The sequence below is a fragment of the Tenrec ecaudatus genome, chromosome 8 (assembly GCF_050624435.1).
Source record: "Tenrec ecaudatus isolate mTenEca1 chromosome 8, mTenEca1.hap1, whole genome shotgun sequence".
Classification (NCBI taxonomy): Eukaryota; Metazoa; Chordata; class Mammalia; order Afrosoricida; family Tenrecidae; genus Tenrec; species Tenrec ecaudatus.
Window position 1 is genome coordinate 140,306,953 of NC_134537.1, and position 8,650 is coordinate 140,315,602.

Sequence of the window (8,650 nt, forward strand, 5' to 3'; positions counted from 1 at the left end):
GGGGGTCGCTGTGCATCAGCAGTGAGAGGGTGCAACAGGATAGAGGCTGGCTCTGCCACCAGCTGGCTAGCCATGAGACCGTGGGCCAGCAAAGTGTTCACATCCAATTGCCAGTTGGGACTTAAGTAGGATTCAATAAATGGCATTCTCATTAATCACATCCATTTAAGGTTGGTATTATTATCGAACCCATTTAATAGATAAGCACTTGGTGGCTCTGCTAATAAACTGTGACCAGGTGGCTTTCCTCCTGTATTCTGTCTTGATGAGTGGCCTCTGCAGTTTTCTATGTCACTTTACTCTTCACCAGCAATCTGTGAGACCCGTCCCTTCCAGAGCCCTTGTGGCTGGGCTACCGAGGTGGCGGATGGCATTATTTAGCAGTGCGGACCACAGGATTAAGGAACCTGGAGGCCTCCACGTGGCACTGAGGGCAAAAGCCTGGGCTGGAAACCAAATGTGTACCCTGCAGTGTACAGATAGAGTGAAAGCTCACCAAAATGATGTGGAAAGTGGGAGGAAAGAGAGAGAATCCTGAGGCCAGCGCTGTGGGAGCATCCCAGATTGAGGCACAAACAGCCGACAAAGGGCCAGCAAAGGAAACAGGCGCAAGCAGAGAGGCCCGAGGGAAACCAGGCCCAGGCTCGAGACCTGTTCCCTTGCAAGCTCACGCTTCAGCAGCCCCTTTGCCTGTTCTGGTCCTTGTGCTCCCCGAAAATCCTTGTCGGTGACGGTGCTACCTACCCAATTCCCTCCCAGCTTAAACGCCTGTTCTCCGGCGGAGCTGTCTCCAGCCACACGGACCGCGTAGCTCCACCCACCCTCGGCAGGAGTTTGACCGTTGGTTGGGAGGGAACAATTATGTTGGTAGCAGTTAAATTGTTTGCATATTTCTCTCCCGGGTTGCTGTGAGCTCCTGGACATTTTTGCCTTAGAGACCTCACTCTCAACACCAAGTTCAACTGCCATTGAATTGCTCTTGACTCAGCCACCCTAGGAGGGCAGGGCAGGGTGGAACTGTCCATCTTTACAGGAGTACAAAGCCTAGTCTTCAGTCTGCGGCGCAGCTGGGGGTTTCAAACCTTAGATTAGCGGTCCAACAGGGACCCGACAGCGCCACCCGGCCTCCTAGACCTAACGCTAATCCTCCTGTGTGGAAAGAAAAAACAGCTCCGCAAAGACTGATCAATGAATGTCCCCGCAGCACGAGGAGCCACGGGCTTGCAAAATTCTTACCTGTTCAGCTCTTCAGGGGCGCCTCCAGCCCAGACTCCTCCGGTCCTGCTTTCCCGGGTCTTGCTTGCTGTCCAGGTTATTTCCTGACCCGGCGCTGAGGGGAGGTGGACGTGTAGGTGAGGAGCCAGTCTTGCCTCCCCGCACTCGGTTAGACACAGTGGGCCCCTTTCAAGTAGGTCCCGGGACCAGCAATATCACCATCACCTGGAACTTGTTAGAAATGCCAGCTTTCTGGCCCTACTCTAGGTCAACAAAATAATAAAAACTCAAGTGGACCGCAGCAGGCCGTTTTCACCAGCCCTTTGGGTGATGCGCGTCCCAAGTTCCAGACCTGAGCGGCCAGGCCCAGGTGAAGCCCCGGGGCGCTTAGAGGAGCGAGGATGACCGAGGCGCAGGCTTTGCGGGCCACCCCCAGCGCCCGTGGGCGGCCGAACACCTTTCAGACAATTGTTCTCCCGAGGTCAGAACCTGACTGCGCTGCATCTCCTACGGCTAGAAAGGGAAACCCCTTGCAGGGGGAGGACACCAGAGGGATCCCTGGGGCGACCCGGGGCGTGGCCTTGGATGAGGATGGAGGTGGGGCGGAGAGGCAGGCCGATCTTGCAGCTCCAGAGATGAGCTGCACTTGAGTCTGCCCTGGCGAAGTTCGGGACAGGAAGTTTGATCGGATGGGCACGGAGTGGGTTTCTGGGGATCACCGGGTGGAATCCACTCCACTAGGCATTTGCTGAACTTGAAAATGATTGCATGTGACTAACCTTGACCCCACTCCTCTTCAGCTAATAAATAATTTGTTCTGTTGGGAGAATGCGATTGGTTATTGGGGAGCTTGTTCAGAAATGTAAATCTACACGGGGGTGCATGGCTGAGCCTGCCCTGAAGACCACAGGAAGTATTTGAGTTGGGATGGCTTCTTCCTTGGCTTTGGCGCTGGTTACTAATATTGTCAGCTAATGCTTGCAGAGGAGAACCCTCCTGGTGGTGCAAATAATTAAGCATGCAAACTAGCTGATGGTGGCCATCCAAAATCACCCAGGGGGTGCAGGTGCGGAGAGGAGGGAGGCTGGGCTCTCTGCTTCTTAAAGGTGGGAAATTCTAAGAAGCAGTCCTTCTGGGAAGCCTGGGGTCACCAGGGGTCGGAAATGACTTCTCAGCAACTCACAAAAACAACATTTGCATAGAGATTTCCCTTTTCAAAGCCTGTCCCCCTCCTCTCCTCCACCCCCACCACCACACACACACATTCTCATTCTAGCCACACAGAGGGGCAAATTCAGCAAATGTGTAAATGTTGCCTTGACTTCCTTTCAGCCACATCGTTATTATCGTTTTTTGTTTTTTTTTTACTACGGTCACCATTTAAAGCTGCTCTGGGGGTGTGGTGGTTACACATTGAGCCGTTTACCTTTGGGAGCAGAAACCACCATCTACTCCAAAGAGGGGAAAATGGAGTTTTCTGCTCCCCTAAAGATGACAACCTTGCAAGCTGAAAGGGACGGTTCTGTTGTCCCAGAGCAGCGGTTCTCAACCTGGGCGTCCAACAACCCTTTCACAGCGGTCTCCCGATCCGTCACAGTAGCAAAATGACAGTGATGAAGTAGCAACGAAAATAATGTTATGGTTGTGGGTCACCACCACATGAAAAACTGTATGAAAGGGTGGCAGCATGAGGAAGGTGGAGACCCACTGGCCCCGACACGGTTGTGTGGGTGGGGGCAGGACCAGGCGCTTCCTTCTGTGGTGCAAAGAGGGTGGCTATGAGTCTCAGCCAACTGCACAGCACCCAACAACTGGGTAGCTCTGAGATGGAATCCACTGAACGTAAGTGAGTTTTCTGGAGTTTCATCACCATTTAGCAGATAAGGGAAAGCTGGAGTCTGAGCAGAAATCGTCCAAGGCCACTCACTACTCAGTGGCAGAACCAGGCCGACCGTACAGGCTCTCAGGCGCTGGCATCTTGCTCTTTGGCAGAGGAAGATCCCTGAGTGGATTGCTTTGGGACCCACACACCAGCACTGGCTAGTGTGGCCTGGATTAGGAAGGATATCTACACTGTTTTTGAATAGCTTAGCAAATACCTTCATGTCTTAGAACGATGTATGTGACTGTACTTTGTAGGCATTTAAGCTGAATCAATAGACTGTATGTCTTGCCAGGAGACTGCAAGGGTCCCCTTAAAATGGGAGAGAGGTGAAATGATCCGGCCACTGTCCAACCTTAAGGGGACTGTGATGGATTCAGGGACCAAACCAGAAAACCAAACTCACTGCCATCGAGTCAATTCCAACTCATAGCAACCCTACAGGACAGAGTAGAACTGCCTCTCTGGGTTTAGAAAGCTATGCATCTTGATAGGAGCAGAGAACCTCCTCTTTCTCCCACAGAATGGCTCTTGGGTTCAAACACCTGACTGTGGTTAGCAGTCCGATGTGTAACCCACCTGACCACCCACTACACCACCCAAACCCAAATCGCTGCCTTGGAGCCAATAATGGCTTCAGAGTGACCTTAGAGGACAGGGTCAAACTGCCCCTGTGACTTCCCAGACTATTGATGGGGGTGGAAAGCCCATCTTTCTGTCAACCTTTCAGCTCGTGGTCAAGGAGCACAGACTCCTAAAGCTGCTACCTGGAAGTGATCCACCTACCTTTGGGGACACTCATTTCACTGGTCAAAATAAGTCATCAGGGGTCAGGGAGAGGCAATCAATGCAGTCCTCCCATCCCTGGCAAGAGAACCTCTCCAATTTGGTGACCAGCACTAAAAATGAGAATTGTGACGCCTTCTTATCATGAGGCTCAAAGGTGCTGCCCCCCTGACTATGGCCTGGCAGACCTGCTGTCCTGTCGTTGGTTGTCACTGCTGTCCTGCTGTCGGGTGCCACTGAGCTGACCTGATGCACAACAGAACAAAACCCTGCCAGGTCCTCACAAACGGGGATGGATCTGAGCTTACTCAAATCGCCCCCTTCTTTCATTCCCCCCACCCCATCCCCCTCAACCCCTTGCTTCCTCTTACCACTTCACAGAGAAGTGTTCTTACAATATTTGAATTATGTGTATCCATGACAACCAGAGTTAAAATACATACAGTAATGAGACCATCATGTCTTACGTAAGACACTGGATGTAATGGTGTCAAGGTGCCCAGGGAGAGGCCTGGCCCTGAGTGGGAGAGCCAGGCCCAACCGCCCAGGTGGGGACAGCTGTTCTTCGAATGCCTGCCTCCCTCATCTTCAGTCAGCCTGTAGTGCTGCGTTGCCAGCGACTCTCCTAACCTGTCCTGAATGATCCCTTCTTGTGCTCCCTGTCCTGCCCTGCTCTCCCCCATCTAGCCTTCCTCTCTCTGGGGCATCTTTTCTCATGAGCAGGAATCACACAGTGTTTATTCAGACCTCCCACCCAGATCCCTGAAATTGAGAAGACATGTCACGTGGGTTATCTTGCAGTCAATCATGGGCAGTTGTTTTACTTTCGTCAGTCGAGTGTAAAGGCATGCTGGTGGTGTTGTGGGTTGGACTGCAATCCTAAAGGTTAGCAGCTCAGACCCCAGCTGCTCTGCTTTCTACTCCCGTAAAGTTACAGACTCGGAAACTCACACACACGGCAGTTCTACCCTGTCCTATGAATTGGCATCAACTCGATGGCCGTGGTTTGGGATCCCAGTATAAGAGGCCTGGGTGGAGTACATGGTGAAGTGCTCACCTACTAGTCAAAAGGTTGGAAGCTTAAACCCACTGAGAGGCATCTTGGAAGACAGACCTGATGCTCTGCTTCTGAAAGGTCCCAGCTGGAAACCCCATGGAGCAGAGGTACTCTGACCATCACGTGCAGGTCGCCCTGAGTCAGAATCACCTGGGGGCAGGTCTATCAGCCTTTCCACCTGCCCACATGGTCCCTGGGGATGGAGCAGCAAACCTGTGCCCCATAAGGACTGAGCAGCTCGCTCGGCTGTCTACCTGGTCTGGGGTGCAGGTGCAGGGGATAGAGAATAAGGGCACAGATGTACATTGGGAGATGTGCTCTTACAAACATCTGTACTGATGGGGTCTGAGTTAGAAGGGGTCACTGAGCATCTTTCCTGGAGACATATCCTTTCATCCCAGTGAGGTTTATCTACTAAACCGAGGCGGAGGGTCCCCACCTTGTCATTCTTCGGGATTATCCCAATGCCTTATGATGTAGTGGTTATGCCTTAGTGATGCTGGTGATGTAGTGGTTATGCCTTAGGCTGCTAACTGCAAGGTAAGCAGTTCAAAACCACTAGCCACTCCCTAGGAAGAAGATGAAGCTTTCTACTCCCATAGTTACAGTCTCGAAGCCCACAGAGGCAATTCTACCCTGTAGGAATCAACTACGACAGGGAGTCTATTTTGGTTTCGGTTTGGTTTTTGGTAACCTCGGATGTGACCAGAGCACGGCCACCTGGCACTCAGTCATCTCAAACCATAATAAAACATGAAAATCCAACATCCAGCCTGTGCTAGGCCAGCTGATTATTTTCAGTTAATCTAAAGCCAAGTCACACAGAAGCTAGGGTGCCAGAGGCAGACAGAGGCCGTCAGGGGCGGGGGTGGGGTGGGGTGGGGGGAGGCAGGGAGTGATGAATAAACACAACAGCCATTCAGGCAGGAATGCGCAGGGGCAGGAACATGGTGGTGGCCTGCCCTGACCCCCATGGAGCCTCACAGATGCTGTTCCTACATGGACAATGAGGTGGGCCTGGGGACAGGACACCACAAAGGCTAGGAAGCAGTGCTTAGGTGTGTACAGATCTGCTGACCACAGTAGAAATGACCCTTCCGTGGGGTTTGTTTGTCCCTTAGTCTCTAAAACACAAGGAAGCAGTGCTGGATGGCACAAATGATGGAGCCACCTGAAAGGTTCGTGCTCCAAACCCATGCAGAGGCACCTGGAAAAGCAGACCTGGCCCTGTGCTGCTGGCCAGTCTCAGCCTTGACAACCCTCTGAAGACTTCCACCCCCACCCCCTCGCCCCCAGCGGTGAGAACCTTTTCTGGAGGCTGGCAGGTAAAATCCCTTCTGCAGCCTGCCAAAGGCACTGGCTGTCCACTGCTTCCTGAGCCCATTCCTGGGGTGTGGGCAATGAGGTAAAAGCTTAGGATTTAGGCTGCCGCCAGCCTTAGCAAATACGAACACAGGATGTTAAGCTTTGAACTCCAGGTAAGCAAATGAGGGGTACTTAAACCAGAAAGTGCTTTATTGTCTGAAATGCTAACTTAACTGACCATTGTCACCGCACCAACTCTCACAGAGACCCCCTATGGAGAGAACTGATCCAGGGGGCCCCAAGGTTGGAATCTTGATGGAGGCTGACAGCCACAGCTACCTCCTCAAAGCAGTTGGTGGGTTTGCACAACCGACCTTGTTAGCAGCCCTTACACTTCTCTCATCGCCATCACTTTGCTCTCAATTCATAGCAACCTTATAGAACTCAGTAGAACTGCCCCTTGGGGTTTCCAAGGCTGTAAATATTATTATTATTTATCATTTTATTGGGGGCTTATACAACTCTTACCACAATCCACACATCCATCCATTGTGTCGGGCACATTTGTACATTCGTACGTTTGTTGCCGGCTGAAAATCTTTAAGGGAACAGAAAGTCTCATTGATTTCCCTTGGAACAGCTGGGGGTTTCAAACTGCTGACCTTGTGGTTAGTAACCCAACACATAACCCACTGCACCACCACCGGGGCTCCTTACATTTAACTCACACTAAACCAAGCTCACTACTGAGGCAATTCTGCCTCATCACAACCCTGCCCCCAGAGTAAAACTGCCCCATGTCTGAGTTGTAAATCTTTAGGAGTTGAAAGCTTCATCTGATGGTTTTGAACTGCTGACTTAGGGGTTAGCACACAACACATACACTCAACTATCAGGACTCCCTAGACATTGTCAATTCTCTGAGGACCACAGTCTGTCCTCAAGATATGGGACCAGGGAAGGTTTGGATGGAAAGAAAAGCCATTCCCCTAGGGCTGGAAGATCTCAGTGGCACCAACCCAAGAGCCACACTAGTTTTAAATACTCACACAATCAGAATTGTGCTTTTTTTCCCCATGTGGGGGTGGGGCAGTCTTTTGTGAGAAGCTGTGCTGTTTTGTTTGTAACATGTTTTGCTTTTACAAACGGGGAACTACTTTTACATTATTGTGTATCGGGTGGAGTAGTTTAAGGAAGGATTTACTATCCAAGTGCTGTGGTTTTGATGTTTCCAAATCAGGGGTCCTCTAAGACATACGGGGTTTCCTTTGTCCAGACCAACAAAGTCCTACTTTCTCAAGCCAACCCAAATACTCAGTGACTCTGTGGTACAGGGTAGAACCTCCCACCACCACCCCATGAGTTTCTGAGAGTGTAACTTTTTTTAAAATCATTTCATTAGGGACTCATACACCACCCATCTCTATCCATACATACATCAATTGTGTACATTCGTTGCCCTCATCATTCTCAAAACTTATGCTCTCCACCCAAGCCCCTGAAATCAGGTCATTTTTCCCCTCCCTCCCGACTACCCCCTCCCTCATGAACCCCTGATAATTTATAAATTATTATTTTTGTCATATCTGACATGAGACTGTAACTTGTTACTGTACAGTAGAAACCCATCTTTCTCCCTTGGAGTGGCTGGTGGTTTCACACTGCTGACCGTCACTTAACCGTATGCAACCGGGGCCCTTGCTCCTATGAGAAGGCTATTTTTTTACTGATTAAAAAAAAAATACTGCTATTTAGCTGATCAGGAGCCCTGGTGGCACAGTGAGTTATACTTTGGACTGCTGACTTCAAGGTTAGTGGTTGAAACCCACCAGCCACTCAAGAGAATGATGATGCTATCTGATCCCCTAAGATGTACAGCCTCTACTTTGCTCTACAGGGTCACGATGAGTCCGATTTGATTCAGTGGCAGTGGGCTGAGTTTTTTGTTTTCTGATCCAGGGATCAGCAAGTGTTTCTAAGCATAAAATCAATAAATCCTTCAACATGGAAGAAACACACCAGCGGAATGATCCAAGGACTGTAAATAATAAAATCCAAATCTAAAGGAGGGAATGGTATCAGAGCTTACATTATGAAGATCTGGTTTGCAGAAAACTATGGATGACGGTGGAAGCCCAAAAATCCATGTGCAGAATCCCCACATGGATTAAGCCTCAGGAGAACCCCCTCTGACCAAAGTTGAGGGACGTGAACAGATTTGTAAAGTTGATTATGACAGTGTAGTCAGGTTAAAATGCAATCTCTTATCACCTGATCTCCCTTTTGACCAATTTTAAAGTTGTTTCAGTTTAAAAAAAAAAGTGAAGGGGAATTACACATGAAGGGGAATTACACATGAATTAAGCCTCTCGCGAATCCCCTCTGGCCATAAGCCAGGACTGGGT